Source organism: Phyllobates terribilis, unplaced genomic scaffold (genome assembly GCF_046119375.1).
Source record: "Phyllobates terribilis strain yellow unplaced genomic scaffold, ASM4611937v1 Scaffold_11__3_contigs__length_659146591, whole genome shotgun sequence".
In the NCBI taxonomy this organism is placed as follows: Eukaryota; Metazoa; Chordata; class Amphibia; order Anura; family Dendrobatidae; genus Phyllobates; species Phyllobates terribilis.
Window position 1 is genome coordinate 438354503 of NW_027362771.1, and position 16728 is coordinate 438371230.

The following is a 16728-nucleotide window of genomic DNA, read 5'->3' on the forward strand; positions in this document are numbered from 1 at the left end:
TTGGGATCCGGTACCCTGTTGCCGACCCTTCACCCTATTAGCTCTCTTATGGGCTCTTGGGGTCCCCTCTGCGCCTCTGGGTCTCTCTCTCTTCTCCTCTGCTCTGCTTCTCAGGCTCTCAGACAGACTGACTGACTGACTGACATCTCACAGACTGACCCTGATCTAAGATGGTGCCCACCTTATATACTCCCTCTATGTGTGAGCTCAGGTGACCAGCACCCAATGAGCTCCTAACTTTACCCAGGCTGCTCCCCCTATCTGCCCCTACACTACTGGGATGTTCCACCCCCCTCCCACTCCAGCCAGGAACAGACACTGTCGTACCTGCACATTTCTCTAGTGGGAGTACCATCGGTCTGTTCCCCGGAAATGGGATGTGTGTAGTGCATGCAGCCTACTAGCTCAGTTCCACACTCCATCCTTACCCGGGAGTGGAATATCACACCTCTGGGTTGAGGTGCAATACCCCTGTAGCAGCCGAATCCTCAGGGTGCTACATTCCCCCCTGGTAAATCACAGCACGTCCTCGGGCTGTAAGATATAAACATCCAAAACATACAATTTTTTTTTTTCATAAACATAAACATAGAAAACATCATATATATACAGTCATATGAAAAAGTTTGGGCACCCCTATTAATCTTAAGCTTAATGTTTTATAAAAATTGGTGTTTTTGCAACAGCTATTTCAGTTTGATATATGTAATAACTGTTGGACACAGTAATGTTTCTGCCTTGAAATGAGGTTTATTGTGCTAACAGAAAATGTGCAATCTGCATTCAAACAAAATTTGACCGGTGCATAAGTATGGGCACCCTTATCATTTTCTTGTTTAAATACTCCTGCCTACTTTTTACTGACTTACTAAAGCACTTTTTTTGGTTTTGTAACCTCATTGAGCTTTGAACTTTATAGCCAGGTGTATGCAATCATGAGAAAAGCTACTTAAAGTGGCCACTTGCAAGTTGTTCTCCTGTTTGAATCTCCTCTGAAGAGTGGCATCATGGGCTCCTCAAAACAACTGTCAAATGATCTGAAAACAAAGATTATTCAACATAGTTGTTCAGGGGAAGGATACAAAAAGCTGTCTCAGAGATTTAACCTGTCAGTTTCCACTGTGAGGAACATAGTAAGGAAATGGAAGAACATAGGGACAGTTCTTGTTAAGGCCAGAAGTGTCAGGACAAGAAAAACATCAGAAAGGCAGAGAAGAAGAATGGTGAGATCAGTCAAGGACAATCCTCAGACCACCTCCAGAGAGCTGCAGCATCAACTTGCTGCAGATGGTGTCACTGTGCATCGGTCAACTATACAACGCACTTTGCACAAGGAGAAGCTGTATGGGAGAGTGATGCGAAAGAAGCCGTTTCTGCAAGTACGCACAAACAGAGTCGGCTGAGGTATGCAAAAGCACATTTGAAGAAGCCTATTTCTTTTTGGAAGAAGGTCCTGTGGACTGATGAAACCAAGATTGAGTTGTTTGGTCATACAAAAAGGCGTTATGCATGGTGGCAAAAAAACACAGCATTCCAAGAAAAACACTTGCTACCCACAGTAAAATTTGGTGGAGGTTCCATCATGCTTTGGGGCTGTGTGGTCAATGCCGGCACTGGGAATCTTGTTAAAGTTGAGGGACGCATGGATTCCACTCAGTATCAGCAGATTCTTGGCAATAGTGTTCAAGAATCAGTGATAAAGTTGAAGTTACGCAGTGGATGGATCTTTCAGCAAGACAATGATCCAAAACACCGCTCCAAATCTACTCAGGCATTCATGCAGAGGAACAATTACAATGTTCTGGAATGGCCATCCCAGTCCCCAGACCTGAATATCATTGAACATCTGTGGGATCATTTGAAGAGGGCTGTCCATGCTCGGCGACCATCAAACTTAACTGAACTGGAATTGTTTTGTAAAGAGGAATGGTCAAAAATACCTTCATCCAGGATCCAGGAACTCATTAAAAGCTACAGGAAGCGACTAGAGGTTGTTATTTTTGCAAAAGGAGGATCTACTAAAGATTAATGTCACTTTTCTGGTGAGGTGCCCAAACTTATGCACCTGTCAAATTTTGTTTGAATGCAGATTGCACATTTTCTGTTAGTACAATAAACCTCATTTCAAGGCAGAAACATTACTGTATCCAACAGTTATTACATATATCAAACTGAAATAGCTGTTGCAAAAACACCAATTTTTATAAAACATTAAGCTTAAGATTAATAGGGGTGCCCAAACTTTTTCATATGACTGTATATCAGCAATAAACTTTTCATATAAATAACATTCTTGTTTCTGGTTCCTCCGGTCACGGTGCAACTTGTGACCGGGTAAAGTGCGACAGTCTCTCTTGGAATAAAACAGTTCTCTATAAAACCGGTAGGGGGCGCTTTAGGAAGCGCAACTATATACAAGGGGATATGGCCGCTCTCAGTCCTCGGCCAAGTATTAGGAACTAGGGACACACGGGCATCAGTTCAATTGGCTGGTCCCAACGGGGACTATATTTTAACTAGAACAGTTTTTATACCCTGACGGGTAACTATGTACAGTCTCTCTCTACCGTACTTCAACGACGGCGTCCTCCTGCTCCTTCTTTAGATTCTTCAGACCCGTCCGGGTCCTCTTGCTCCTCCTCACACCGCAGCTCCTCCTCCGTCAGGCGATGCACATGGAGGGCGTAGGGTCCTTTGGCACACTTGTGCCGGGTGAAGGTGACCTCGTCCCCTACGTACAGGTCACGACCTCTATGTCCCTCCGGCAGATGGCTTTCTACGTCTCTGCGAGTCACAAAGACGTCGCCGGGGGTATGATGGTCTCTGATTAAGCCCCATCCGTGCTGCATGTTGAATTTTATCACAGTCCCGGTGGAAGGGGGACCATGAGCTGCACGGGGATTCCTCCTGGTCCGGCTCTTCTGCTCCGCGCTCCTTATCTGCGCTTGCTGTTCCCGGACCCGCCTCTCTCTCCGCTCCCTCTCGAAGACCTCGAGCTGCTGGCGGCAGCACTCTGCACGCTCCGCTGCGGCCGCCCGAGTCTCCTGAGTGAACCCCATGAGGTCTTCTCCAGTGGGGTCCCACTCGAACTGTGCCTCCTCCAGCGGGGGCGAGGTCCTCTTTACAGGCTTCGGAGCCGGAATCAGGGGCTCGTCTAGGGGTCTCTCTTTCCGGAGTCGGGGATGGTGAAACTCCGGTGGCCATATGAAGGGCTGCCCATCCGGGCACGTATGCTGGGCAAATAGATTTTCACCCAGGTGCGGCACTCTAGATGTTGAGGGCGCGTTGATGGTAGTGGCGCCCGGGTCGACCAGGCCTTGCGACCAGGCTTGGGGCACCCTAAAGGCAAAGGGCACCGTAAGAACGGCGGCGCCCGTGGTTACTCGGCCCTGCGGCCAGGCCGGTGGCTCCGCGGAGGTAGGGGGCGCTGTTGGTATTGCGGCGCCCGGAGGTACTAGGCCTTGCGACCAGGCCGGTGGTATTTCCTGCTTTGCCGCACTCAGGGTCGAAGCGCGTGACGTCACAGGGGTCGCGGCCGCGGTTTCCGGTTGAGGCCTAGTCGGCGGCGGTGACGATGCAGCGACGGGCACGGCAGGGGGAATTTCGGGCTCTGCGACGGGGAGCTGGGGCAGGCACGCGGTTTCCCGGCTCGGGGTAGAGACGTCCCCTTTACCTGCCTCCGTCCGTTCAGCTCCCTTCTCGGCGCCGTCTCCTGCCTTCATTCCTCCTGCGCCATCCTCAGAGGCGGTCTGTCTCCTCGTCTCGGGCGGCGTGCTCCGCTGACGGGTTTTGGTCTGCTGGGCCATCTCTCGGCTCCACTCCGCCAACGTCTCTCGCTGTACCCGGGCCATCCTCCGTGCGAGGCCCTCCAGCGCGGTCTGTGCACACTCCCGGTCTCGGGGAAGCTGTGCTAGGATCTCCAGCAGGCCTTCTGGAGTGGCGACCTGCAACAGGCTCCTGACCACTGGGTCGGTGCTGCCTGACTCTCCCTCCATCTCCGGGTAGGCTCTCTCTGGACTCTCTTCCAGACGTCTTGTCTCCGGGTGCGCTCTCTCCAGACTGCTCCAGGCGACACCCATCTTTGCTCTCTTGTTCTGTCTCCGCCCACATCGAGGGTGGTCCCGGGGCAACTTTGTGATTGTCAGTTCCAGGGGCAGTTCTCTTACGCTGATGGACATTTCCAGCATCACAGTCTCTGTTGGTGGGCGCGGTTTCCGCTTTTGGCGCCATTCTTCGACCTGGCCCACGATGGGAGGTGACCTCTTGCCACCCTCTGGCACGCCCATAATGGCGTCCGCTCTTCCAAGGCGGGAAATCTTCGGAAATGGCGGGAATCGTCTCCCAGTGGCGGGAAACTCCATGGATGGCGGGAAAAAGCTGCAAATGGCGGACAACCGGCGGGAAACGACCTGTGATGGGGTCTGTTGGCGGGGACCCTCCGGAACCGGCGGGAGACTTCTTTTTAAGGTAACGGTGAACTTCTCTTCAGGCACGCAGTACCCGGTTGTTGCGGGCACGTAATCCTGCCGACTACGCCAAAGTTGACGCGCCCCCTGGGCCAGTGATGTTAGGGATACCCGGAGCCGGATCAGATGGGGGTTGTAGTCTCCGAGTGGCTGTGACCCGGTCCGTGCCCAGGGTGTCAAGCTCAGTGTGTGGCAGTCCTTATGATGTTACTAGATGTTCTTTTGTGTCGACTACGCCACCCGTTGAATTGCGGTCAATACGGCCGCCGCTGCAGCAGAGTCCACTGAGGCTGATGATGTGAGTGCAGCTTAGGTAGTATAACCCCCAACGGGAGGGGTATAGCCTCAGGGGGTCAGCCGTGGAGGATGGTGGTTGTGAAGGTGCAGCAAGGAGACTCAGAGGCATAAAATGCAGTTCCAGGGTTTTACTTACTGGTGTTGCTCGGGTCACTGTGTACAGCAGTGACCACCCGAGCCGTGCTGCGTCCACCAGGTCCTGGACTCGGTCAACTCCCAGGCAACTCCGGAGTGTGGTCCTGAGCTCCTTTCTGTCTCTCCCTTCTTCTGGCCGTTCCCACCAGGGATCCACCTAAGTCCGGCTCCCTCGGGCCTCTTGTTGGTCAAGCCTCCTCTGGGCTCCCTGACCCTATTCTTGGTCTGCCTTCCGGGTGGATTTAGTGGGTGATCGTGGCAGATCCTGCCCACGACCTCCGGTTCCTGACTAAGGTATGCTGTAGCCTCTGCCAGCTTGAGATCCGGTACCCTGTTGCCGACCCTTCACCCTATTAGCTCTCTTATGGGCTCTTGGGGTCCCCTCTGCGCCTCTGGGTCTCTCTCTCTTCTCCTCTGCTCTGCTTCTCAGGCTCTCAGACAGACTGACTGACTGACTGACGTCTCACAGACTGACCCTGATCTAAGATGGTGCCCACCTTATATACTCCCTCTATGTGTGAGCTCAGGTGACCAGCACCCAATGAGCTCCTAACTTTACCCAGGCTGCTCCCCCTATCTGCCCCTACACTACTGGGATGTTCCACCCCCCTCCCACTCCAGCCAGGAACAGACACTGTCGTACCTGCACATTTCTCTAGTGGGAGTACCATCGGTCTGTTCCCCGGAAATGGGATGTGTGTAGTGCATGCAGCCTACTAGCTCAGTTCCACACTCCATCCTTACCCGGGAGTGGAATATCACACCTCTGGGTTGAGGTGCAATACCCCTGTAGCAGCCGAATCCTCAGGGTGCTACAAGTGTCCAGAGCATGAAGCAGATACCAGGAGATGTGGAGGGAGCCATAGGAGGGCAACAACCCAGCAGTAGGACCGTTACCTCCTCCTTTGTGCAAGGAGGAACAAGAGGAGCACTGTCAGAGCCCTGCAAAGTGACCTCCAGCAGGCCACAAATGTGCATGTGTAGAACCCCGAGGACTCGGCTGCTACAGGGGTATTGCACCTCACCCAGAGGTGTGGTATTCCACTCCCGGGTAAGGATGGAGTGTGGGACTGAGCTCAGACAGCTGCATGCACTACACTCATCCCATTTCCGGGGGACAGAACTACGGTACTCCCACCAGTTAGATGTGCAGGTACGACAGCGTCTGTCCCTGGCTGGAGTGGGAGGGGAGGGGGAACATCCCAGTAGTGTAGGGGCAGATAGGGGAGGGGCTCTGGGCATAGAGGTAGGAGCCCATTGGGTGCTAGTCACCTGGGCTCACACATAGAGGGAGTATATATGGTGGGCACCATCTAGAGATAGGGTCAGTCTGTCAGGAGAGTTCTGAGGAGGAGTTCAGCCAGGAGGGCTGACAGGGAGCTGTGGCTCCGGCTGGGCCCAGCTCCAGGGCCAGGCCTGAAGCAGAGAGGAAGAGGAAGAAAGGCCCAGAGGCATAAGACCAAGAGGGAACCCTGAGATCCCACGAGTGAGCTAAAAAGGGTGAAGGGTTGGCAGAAGAGGGCACCGGATCCCAAACTGACGGAGGCAAAACATCCTTAATCAGGAACCGGAGGTCGTGGTCAAGTTTTGCCACGACCCTCACCACATTCACCAGGAAGGTACACCACGAGTAGGGTCAGGAAAGCCTTAAAAGGTTTTACCATATAGAGGCCCAAGGGAACCGGACAAAGGTGGATCCCTGGTGGGGATGGCCGGAGAGAGAGAGAGAGAAGGGAGCTCAGGACCACGTTCCGGAATTGCCTGGGGGTTGGCCGAGTCCCGCACCTGGTGGACGCAGCACGGCTCGGGTGGTCACTCCCGGCCGAAGTGACTGAAGCAACACCAGTGAGTAAAAACCCTGAAACTGCATCCCACGTCTCTGTGCCTCCTTACCGCACCATCACAACCCCCATCATCTACACCTGCTGCCCTGAGGCCATACCCCTCCCGTTGGGGGTTATACCATCCCCGCTGCACCATCCTTCCACCGGCCTCAGCGGTCTGCTCTGCAGCGGCAGCTCCAAAGCTGCATTCAACGGGTGGCGTAGTCATCCAACATCTACCGCTAATACAGCGCCACTTAGTCTGACTCCCTGGGCACGGACCGGGTCACCGCCACGAGACTACAACCCTCAACAGATCTGGCTCCGGGTAAGCTCCCGCGTGCGCAACGCTGCGCGACACAGGCCCAGGGGTGCGTCAACTTTTGGCGTAGTCGGCAGGATCACGTGCCCGCCACCACCGGGTACTGCGTGCCTGAAGAAAAGTTCACAGTTACCGTAAGAAGAAGTCTCCCGCCAATTCCAGAGGGTCCCCGCCATCGGACGCCATCTCGGATCGTTTCCCGCCGTTTGCCCGCCATCTGCAGCCTTTTCCCGCCATCCACGGAGTTTCCCGCCATTAGGAGACGATTCCCGCCATCTGAGATGATTTCCCGCCCTGGCAGAGCGAACGCCATTATGGGCGTGCCAGAGGGTGGCAAGAGGCCACCTCCCATCGTGGGCCTGGTCCCAGAAGAGCGCCAAAAGCAAAGACCGCCCCCACCAGCAGAGACTGCAATGATAGAGATGTCCATCAGAGTGGGGGGTCTGCCCCTGGAACTGACAATCACCAAGTTGCCCCAGGACCGCCCTCAGTATGGGCGGATCAAGAACAAAAGAGAGAGGATGGGTGCAGCCTGGAGGAGTCTGGAGAGATCGCACCCGGAGATGGAGGGAGAGTCAGGCAGCACCGACCCTGTGGTCAGGAGCCTGTTGCAGGCCGCCACCCCCGAAGGCCTGGTGCAGATTCTGGCACAGCTTCCCCGAGATCGGGAGCATGCACAGACCGCACTGGAGGGCTTGGCTCGGAAGATGGCCCGAGTGCAGCAAGAAGTGCTGGCCGAGTGGAGCAGAGAAATGGCCCTGCAAGCTGGAACCCGCCAGCAAAGGCCGCCACCCGCAACGAGGAGCACGCCTGCCCCTGAAGATGGTGCAGAAGGGACGAAGGCCGGAGACGACGCCGTGGAAGGAGCTGAAGAGATGGAAGCAGGTAAAGGGGACGTCACCACCCCAAGCCTAGTAGCCGTAAGCCTGCCCCAGCTCCCCGTCGCAGAGCCCGAAATTCCCCTTACCGAGCCCGTTGCTGCACCGTCACCGCTCCAAACTAGGCCTCAAGCGGCAGGAGCCGCGGCCGCGCCCTCTGTGACGTCACGCGCCTCAATCCAGAGCGTTGCCAAGCAGTAAACGCCACCGGCCTGGTCGCAGGGTCGAGTACCCCCGGGCGCCGCAGTTCCAACAGCGCCCTCTACCTCCACTAAGCCATCGGCCTGGTCGCAAGATCGAGAACCCCCGGGCGCCGCAGTCTCCACAGCGCCCTTCACCTTCAGGGTGCCGCCGGCCTGGTCGCAAGGCCTGGTGAATCTGGGCGCCGTTGCCACCACCGCGCCCTCGACCTCCAGAGTGCTACCCTTGGGTGAAGACTTGTTCACGCAACATACTTGCCCGGATGGGCAGCCCTTTGAGTGGCCACCGGAGTACCTCAATCTCCGACTCCGGAAGGAAAGACCCCTATGTGAGCCCCTGATCCCGGCTCCGGCGCCCGCCAAGATCACCCCACTCCTGTTGGAGGAGGCGCAGTTCGAATGGGACCCCACCGGCGAAAACCTCATGGGGTTCACCCAAGAGACCCGGGCGGCCGCAGCCCAGCGTGCGGAGTGCTGCCGTCAGCAGCTGGAGGTCTTTCAGAGGGAACGGCGAGAGAGGCAGATCCACGAGGAGCGGCTGCAGGTCCAGAGCGCGGAGCAGAAAAGCCGGACCCGGCGAGACCGCCGTGCGGCCCACGGTCCCCGCGCCACCGGGACTGTCATCAAGTTCCAACTGGAGCACGGTTGGGGCTTTATTAGGGATCACAGAACCCCCGGCGACGTCTTTGTCACCCGCAGGGATGTCGAGTCTCATCTGCCGGAGGGACACCGTGGTCGTGACCTTTACCTGGGTGACGAGGTCACCTTCACCCGGCATCAGTGTGCCAAAGGACCGTACGCCCTTCATGTGCACCGATTGACGGAAGAAGAGCTGCGGTATGGAGGAGAACAAGAGGACCCGGACGGGTCTGAAAATTACCTTCAGGAAGGAGCAGGAGGACGCCGTTACTGAAGTACGGTAAAGCGGAACTGTAAATAGTTACCCGTAAGGGTACAAGAACTGCTGCTAATTAAAATATGGTCCCCGTTGGGACTAGTGAATTGTTCCCGTGTGTCCCTATCCCTAACCAGGCTGAGGACTGTGAGCAGCCATCCCTTTATCCCCACTGGCCGAGGACTGAGAGCGGCCACCCTGTAAATAGTTGCGCTTCCTAAGGCGCCCCCTACCGGTTTTATAAGGAACTGTTTTTTGTGACTGTTGCACTTTACCTGGTCACCACCCCGTGTCCCGTGGCCAGAAGATCAAGAGTGTGTTTTATAAGAGAATGTTTTATATTGAAAGTTAATGTGTTTTATATGTAAGTGCACTTTAAAATTTTTGTATGTTTTATATTGTTTTACTCTTTTACAGCCCGAGGACGTGCTGTGGTTTACCAGGGGGGAATGTAGCACCCCGAGGACTCGGCTGCTACAGGGGTATTGCACCTCACCCAGAGGTGTGGTATTCCACTCCCGGGTAAGGATGGAGTGTGGGACTGAGCTCAGACAGCTGCATGCACTACACTCATCCCATTTCCGGGGGACAGGACTACGGTACTCCCACCAGTTAGATGTGCAGGTACGACAGCGTCTGTCCCTGGCTGGAGTGGGAGGGGGGGAGGAACATCCCAGTAGTGTAGGGGCAGATAGGGGAGGGGCTCTGGGCATAGAGGTAGGAGCCCATTGGGTGCTAGTCACCTGGGCTCACACATAGAGGGAATATATATGGTGGGCACCATCTAGAGATAGGGTCAGTCTGTCAGGAGAGTTCTGAGGAGGAGTTCAGCCAGGAGGGCTGACAGGGAGCTGTGGCTCCGGCTGGGCCCAGCTCCAGGGCCAGGCCTGAAGCAGAGAGGAAGAGGAAGAAAGGCCCAGAGGCATAAGACCAAGAGGGAACCCTGAGATCCCACGAGTGAGCTAAAAAGGGTGAAGGGTTGGCAGAAGAGGGCACCGGATCCCAAACTGACGGAGGCAAAACATCCTTAATCAGGAACCGGAGGTCGTGGTCAAGTTTTGCCACGACCCTCACCACATTCACCAGGAAGGTACACCACGAGTAGGGTCAGGAAAGCCTTAAAAGGTTTTACCATATAGAGGCCCAAGGGAACCGGACAAAGGTGGATCCCTGGTGGGGATGGCCGGAGAGAGAGAGAGAGAAGGGAGCTCAGGACCACGTTCCGGAATTGCCTGGGGGTTGGCCGAGTCCCGCACCTGGTGGACGCAGCACGGCTCGGGTGGTCACTCCCGGCCGAAGTGACTGAAGCAACACCAGTGAGTAAAAACCCTGAAACTGCATCCCACGTCTCTGTGCCTCCTTACCGCACCATCACAACCCCCATCATCTACACCTGCTGCCCTGAGGCCATACCCCTCCCGTTGGGGGTTATACCATCCCCGCTGCACCATCCTTCCACCGGCCTCAGCGGTCTGCTCTGCAGCGGCAGCTCCAAAGCTGCATTCAACGGGTGGCGTAGTCATCCAACATCTACCGCTAATACAGCGCCACTTAGTCTGACTCCCTGGGCACGGACCGGGTCACCGCCACGAGACTACAACCCTCAACAGATCCGGCTCCGGGTAAGCTCCCGCGTGCGCAACGCTGCGCGACACAGGCCCAGGGGTGCGTCACATGTGTCTGCACAAACGGTTAGAAACCGACTCCATGAGGGTGGTATGAGGGCCCGACATCCACAGATGGGGGTTGTGCTCACAGCCCAACACCGTGCAGGACGCTTGTCATTTGCCACAGAACACCAGGATTGGCAAAGTCGCCACTGGTGCCCTGTGCTCTTCACAGATGAAAGCAGGTTCACACTGAGCACATGTGACAGACGTGACAGAGTCTGGAGACGCCGTGGAGAGCAATCTGCTGCCTGCAACATCCTTCAGCATGACCGGTCTGGGAGTGGGTCAGTAATGGTGTTGGGTGGCATTTCTTTGGAGGGCCGCACAGCCCTTCATGTGCTCCCCAGAGGTAGCCTGACTGCCATTAGGTACCGAGATGAGATCCTCAGACCCCTTGTGAGACCATATGCTGGTGCGGTTTGCCCTGTGTTCCTCCTAATGCAGGACAATGCCAGACCTCATGTGGCTGGAGTGTGTCAGCAGTCCCTGCAATCCGATTGAGCACATCTGGGACATCATGTCTCGCTCCATCCACCAACGTCACGTTGCACCACAGACTGTCCAGGAGTTGGCGGATGCTTTAGTCCAGGTCTGGGAGGAGATCCCACAGGAGACCATCCGCAACCTCATCAGGAGCATTCCCAGGCATTGTAGGGAGGTCATACAGGCACGTGGAGGCCACACACAATACTGAGCCTCATTTTGACTTGTTTTAAGGACATTACATCAAAATTCGATCAGCCTGTAGTGTGGTTTTCCACTTTAATTTTGGGGGTGACTCCAAATCCAGGCCTCCATTGGTTAATAAATTTGATTTCCATTGATGATTTTTGTGTGATTTTTTTGTACAGAGCAAAGTATTCAAAGAGAATATTTCATTCATTCAGATCTAGGATGTGTTATTTGAGTGTTCCCTTTATTTTTTTGAGCAGTGTATGTAACTGCGAACAGAGACCAGTCCCTTGTGACGCAAGCTTTATCAGATGCAGAGGGCACAATTATATCCCTGCTTCCAGGGACAGACTGGGACTGAAATTCAGCCCTGGCATTTGAAAAGCACACAGGCCCATGCTATCCCCGCCCCTTCCCCAGATGGGGGTCTCTATTCCTAATATTACTCTGCCTGGAGGAAAGCAAGATTTACTACAAGACCAATATTTCTAATAATACCCCTATATAAGATTTAATAATAATACCACAATAATAATGCAATATAACAAATACAATTAGACCATAACAATATATTACCAGCATATATATAGTGATAATACCGCCATACTGATCATTAACCAAAACCACTGTGCTCTGCAGACCAAATACACTCTGTGTGTACTGTACATATTTTCACCAGTGACGTTCTCAATCATCGTACTCATTAATTTTCCAATTTTTTTATTCCATTCGGCCCACACCGCCATGACCTCTTCTTCCAACTATAACTTGCCTCTACAAAATGTAACACAGAGACATCTATGGATTACTGTTTTCCAGCCCCCTCCTCTCATTCCCCACTTCTACACAAACCATATAGTGTTTAAGTAATGTTTTAGACAGTAATAATGCACCTTCTATGCTTTCTATGGTAATAGTTCCCTCCTTTTGTGCCCCACACAATAACAGTGCCCCTTCTGTACCCCTTATAATAATGCCTCCTGTGCTCCCCCTATAATGATAACAATCCTTCAGTCTACCTCCTTATAATAATGCTCCTGATCTTGAGTGTCATAGAAAAAAGTAAGATCCATAACTCACTCCAGTGAGGGGGCATTCACCCACCCCCCTCCTCTCACACAGAATTTCCAGTAGAAGGACAGAAGCTTACAATCCTTGAAGCAGAATTACACAGTTTAACATATGGGAAGAGAGTAAATTACGTATAATTGGGGGGGAACAATTAAGATAGGAAGAGTTAACCATTGAAGTTCCCTTTGAAGCCAAGACTCCCTACAGAGTACAGGTAATTAGACAGGATAGATCTTCTGAGGTTCAGATAACAAAAGTGACATGTGTTTACGCATAGATAGGGAGGTGGAGAAGTCTACTTTGTCCCCAGGTAAGACACCCTGAGGTGAAAAGAAACTTTTGTTCCCTTCAGGGGAAATGTTACACCTGCAACCAGACACACGGGCATCGGTGCAAAGTTATGAATATTGGGGTTTGTATAGATCCGATATTGCTGGGACATACATCTTCAACTTCAGGATTAATCAGGAAAGAACATGCATATTTTCTCATAATGGTGATACCTGCTTATAAGGCCCAAATCAATAGTGAGTAGATCGCTGACAACAGCCATGTCATATTTGGTCTCTGGGTAACGGTAAATCCCAATAAAAAATATGGTGGCGATCTTGAACTTTTGAGATCATCAGAAGTGGAGATATTATTACTGTTGGAAATTTCATAAAATCCTGAAGGGCTGAGAACATCCCACGACCCGGCCCACGTGAGGTACTCAAGGTTCGGTGTGTGGGTGTAACTTAAGTGCTGATAAAAAGACAAGGTGAATTATGATCTGTGTTCCTACAGAGAGATACATATCAGTGTATGCATGATCCTGTTCACTGGACGTTTACAATCGAAGTGCTCTCTTTCGCTAAGCCGGATCATCTCTGTGATCAGCGTAGTAAGTTTCTTTTGTTAATTCTGTTTATTTTATGTAATTGTATATGCTGTATTGTTTTGTCTTCTTTGTAAAATCTTTTGTATATTTTTTAGAAACACTGCCTATCGTTCTGGATTAAATATAACATGTAATAGTTTTGTTCCCTTTGTTCTGTAAACCGCACCCTGAAGCCATACTCGATCAGAAATCAGGGGTCCAGTCAGCCTGTATGAATGACATAGTATGATGTCTCCAAATTCCACCAACAATGTATGATGGCCCCACAAATCCCACACAGTAAGATGGTTATCACAGCCCCTCACTCAGTATGACATGCCCCCAAGGCTCCCCACACAGTATGATGACTGTCATAGACCCCCACATAGCATGATGACCTTCACAGCCCCAATACAGCATGATGGTCTCCAGAGCACCCAATACAGCATGATGAGCTTCACAGCCCTCCACACAAAGTATGATGGCTCCAATAGATCCCGACATAGTATGATGGTCACCACAGCATGATTTCCACCATAGCCCCCTATACAGTACGATGGTCACCACAGTCCTCCATATATTATGATGGCCGCACAGCTCTCTATACACGGTCTACCACAGCCCCCATATAACATTGCCCCCACAGCTTCCCAAACATTATGATGACTGCATAGTCTTCCATACTGTATGATGTACCCACCATCCACCTCCCAGGCTCAAGAATATAAGAAAAAGAACAAAAAAAAACCCTTATACTCACCTAATTCAGGCTCTCTATGCACCGCAACTTCCGTCTTCTCTTCTATCTTGTCCTGCAGTGAGCTGATGTGATGCAATTATGTCATCACACCACCCAATGTCTCCTGCAAGGTGCTGCCTGCAGGACCTCACAGGCTGGAAGTATCCAGCATCCTTCTAGAGTAAGTGAAGGAGCAGAAAGCCGTGGTGGTATTGTTAACGGTGTCACAATCAATGTGGCCCAAAGCCGAACCAGCCCATCTGGCATTAGCAAGATTTGCCCAATGGCCAGTCTGGCTCTGTCTGCTTTCCTTCTGCTTAAATTGAGCCTGTCATATTGAAAATGGTATCTGATCTGCAGGCAGGATGGTATAGAGCAAGAGGAGCAGGCCATTTTGATATACAATTTGTGGGAAAAGATTCAGTAAACCTCACATTTTATTCATTGAAATAAAATATGTTTGTGTGCATATGAGTCCAGTGAGCGATGGTGTTCAGAATACATGTTATGTATGCCATATAAGCAGGGGATATGCCATCAGAATAATTTCTCTGGTGGGCCAAAGGAACACAAACCAACATTGACAATGAAACATGACATGTGAGACTGACCTTACAGTGAAGCTTTTTGTTCACAAGTTCGCAGGCTTTAGTTGTTTTGTACATATTTTGTCATTTTTTTCTTGTTTGTTTGTGCTTCGATTGGACACAGACAGATTATTTGCTCCAGAGACAAGTTAAATTTGAGAAGTTTGGGCATGTTTATGCATCTCTTTTGAATAGAAGTTTTGGGAATAAACATCAGAAGGGTGACTTTCCCAATCATATCATGTTGTAAAGCAGTTGGACTGTCACGCACATAGAGGATGAGGCAGTGCATGCTGTGACAGGCATTGAGCCAGCAGATTCCCTGTCATACATATCTCCAAGTGAAAGTAAAGAAGGTTATTACAAAACATCTGCTGGGAACTCTTTATGACTGCAAAATATTGCTAACAGAATAAACCTCGTCTTCAATCAAGTTCAATGCAATTTTAGCAGTTTGGGTTGAACACCATTAAATACAGCTCCTGCTCCACAAGTTCAACACATTTAACCCATAAACATATTACCATGCCATGGGGTGTGGCCTGGCCAAGGAAGAGTAGAGACGCATGTTCATCCCATCCCTGAGGCAAAGAAACCGCTGTCCTATCGACATAAACAGCAACATAGACACGACAAATGGGTGTGAAAAAGACAAAGGGAACCCAAAGTACTTCTTCTGCTACTACAGGATTACCTCCGCAAGTTATTGAATATTTTTTGACCAGATTTACCCTTGCTGACTACCAGCATGGTGGATGCCCCACTGCCCTATTTAGGCCACCTGGAAGTGGCTGGAGCCATGACCCGACAGACAGGAACACACGTCGCGACTGTTGCCCAGATGGAAGGAGACTCCCAGGACTACATCCCGGGTCGTTTGGACACAGTGGAAGATGCGGCACTGTCCACGCTGCAGAGGCAAGATACCGCAGCAACAGAGGCATGGGAACAGGGGATAAATACCCCTTACGTAGAACAACAGTTGTCTGTAATGGCACTAACGGAGAAGCATTTAATGGAAATGACAGGAAAGGCTGCATCTCCTTGTACCCAACAAACAGGAACATACCCTAAGGTAAAGGGAACATAATCACTAAGCCCATATCCTGCAACCAACGCCTTTGTGGCTTCTGTTGGTGTAGGGAACAGGGCTCCTTTGGTGGGAACATCCTCAGACGGTACGGTCCTCTCAATGCAACTACAAAGTGGTGGTCCTCAGGATTCCCCTGACAGGCTACATACCAATGGAGTAACAAGTGAAATCGTTGATAACAAGGGGCACAAAGCACCGGGCCTATGATGGATCTCTGGGTCTTTAGTGCTTGGATTAATCTATCCCTACAAGGGAGGACATGGAACACTATGTTTCACGACCTAGAAAATTCATATAGAACTGAACTGTCATCCTTGAGAGCTGAAGTACAAAAATACAAATATTGGGCAAAAGGATTACAGAGGTAGAATCATCTACTTTATCTGTCAAAATAGACCCTCATGATACCGAATTGTCGTTGCATTGATATCAAATACAATTGTAGTAAAGAGAAGGGATAGCACTCACCGGTCCATAAAAACTTTCTCCTTTATTGAATCACATTAAAAACGTCAAGCGGGGGAGATTGCGGTACACATAAAGGTGACCCGTAGAAGCGCAAACTACCGCGAAACGGCCATCGTCTTTTATGTGTACCGCAATCTCCCCTGCTTCACGTTTTTAATGTGATTCAATAAAGGAGAAAGTTTTTATGGACCGGTGAGTGCTATCCCTTCTCTTTACTAAAATATTTACTTGGTTGTTTTCCGGATAAGCACCTAGTGTCTTTGGGAGAGGTGGCATGTTGGCATATTGAGAAGCTTTTGAGTACAGAGGTGCTGGTTTCTTTGCTTTCCTAAACTGGAAATACCAAATACAATACCTTGCCGATCTGCTGGACAATCTGGACAATGCAGAAAACTGAAGTGTCATGCACAGTGTAGGAAAGACAAAGTGCAACATGAAGGAATGAGAGGAAGGGAGCCCAGACTCTAGGGAAAGGGTTAGTGGAGACCTCCTAGACTGATTTAATATCACCCTGTCTCCCCTACCGACCCGATATTGGTTCCTCACCAATCGC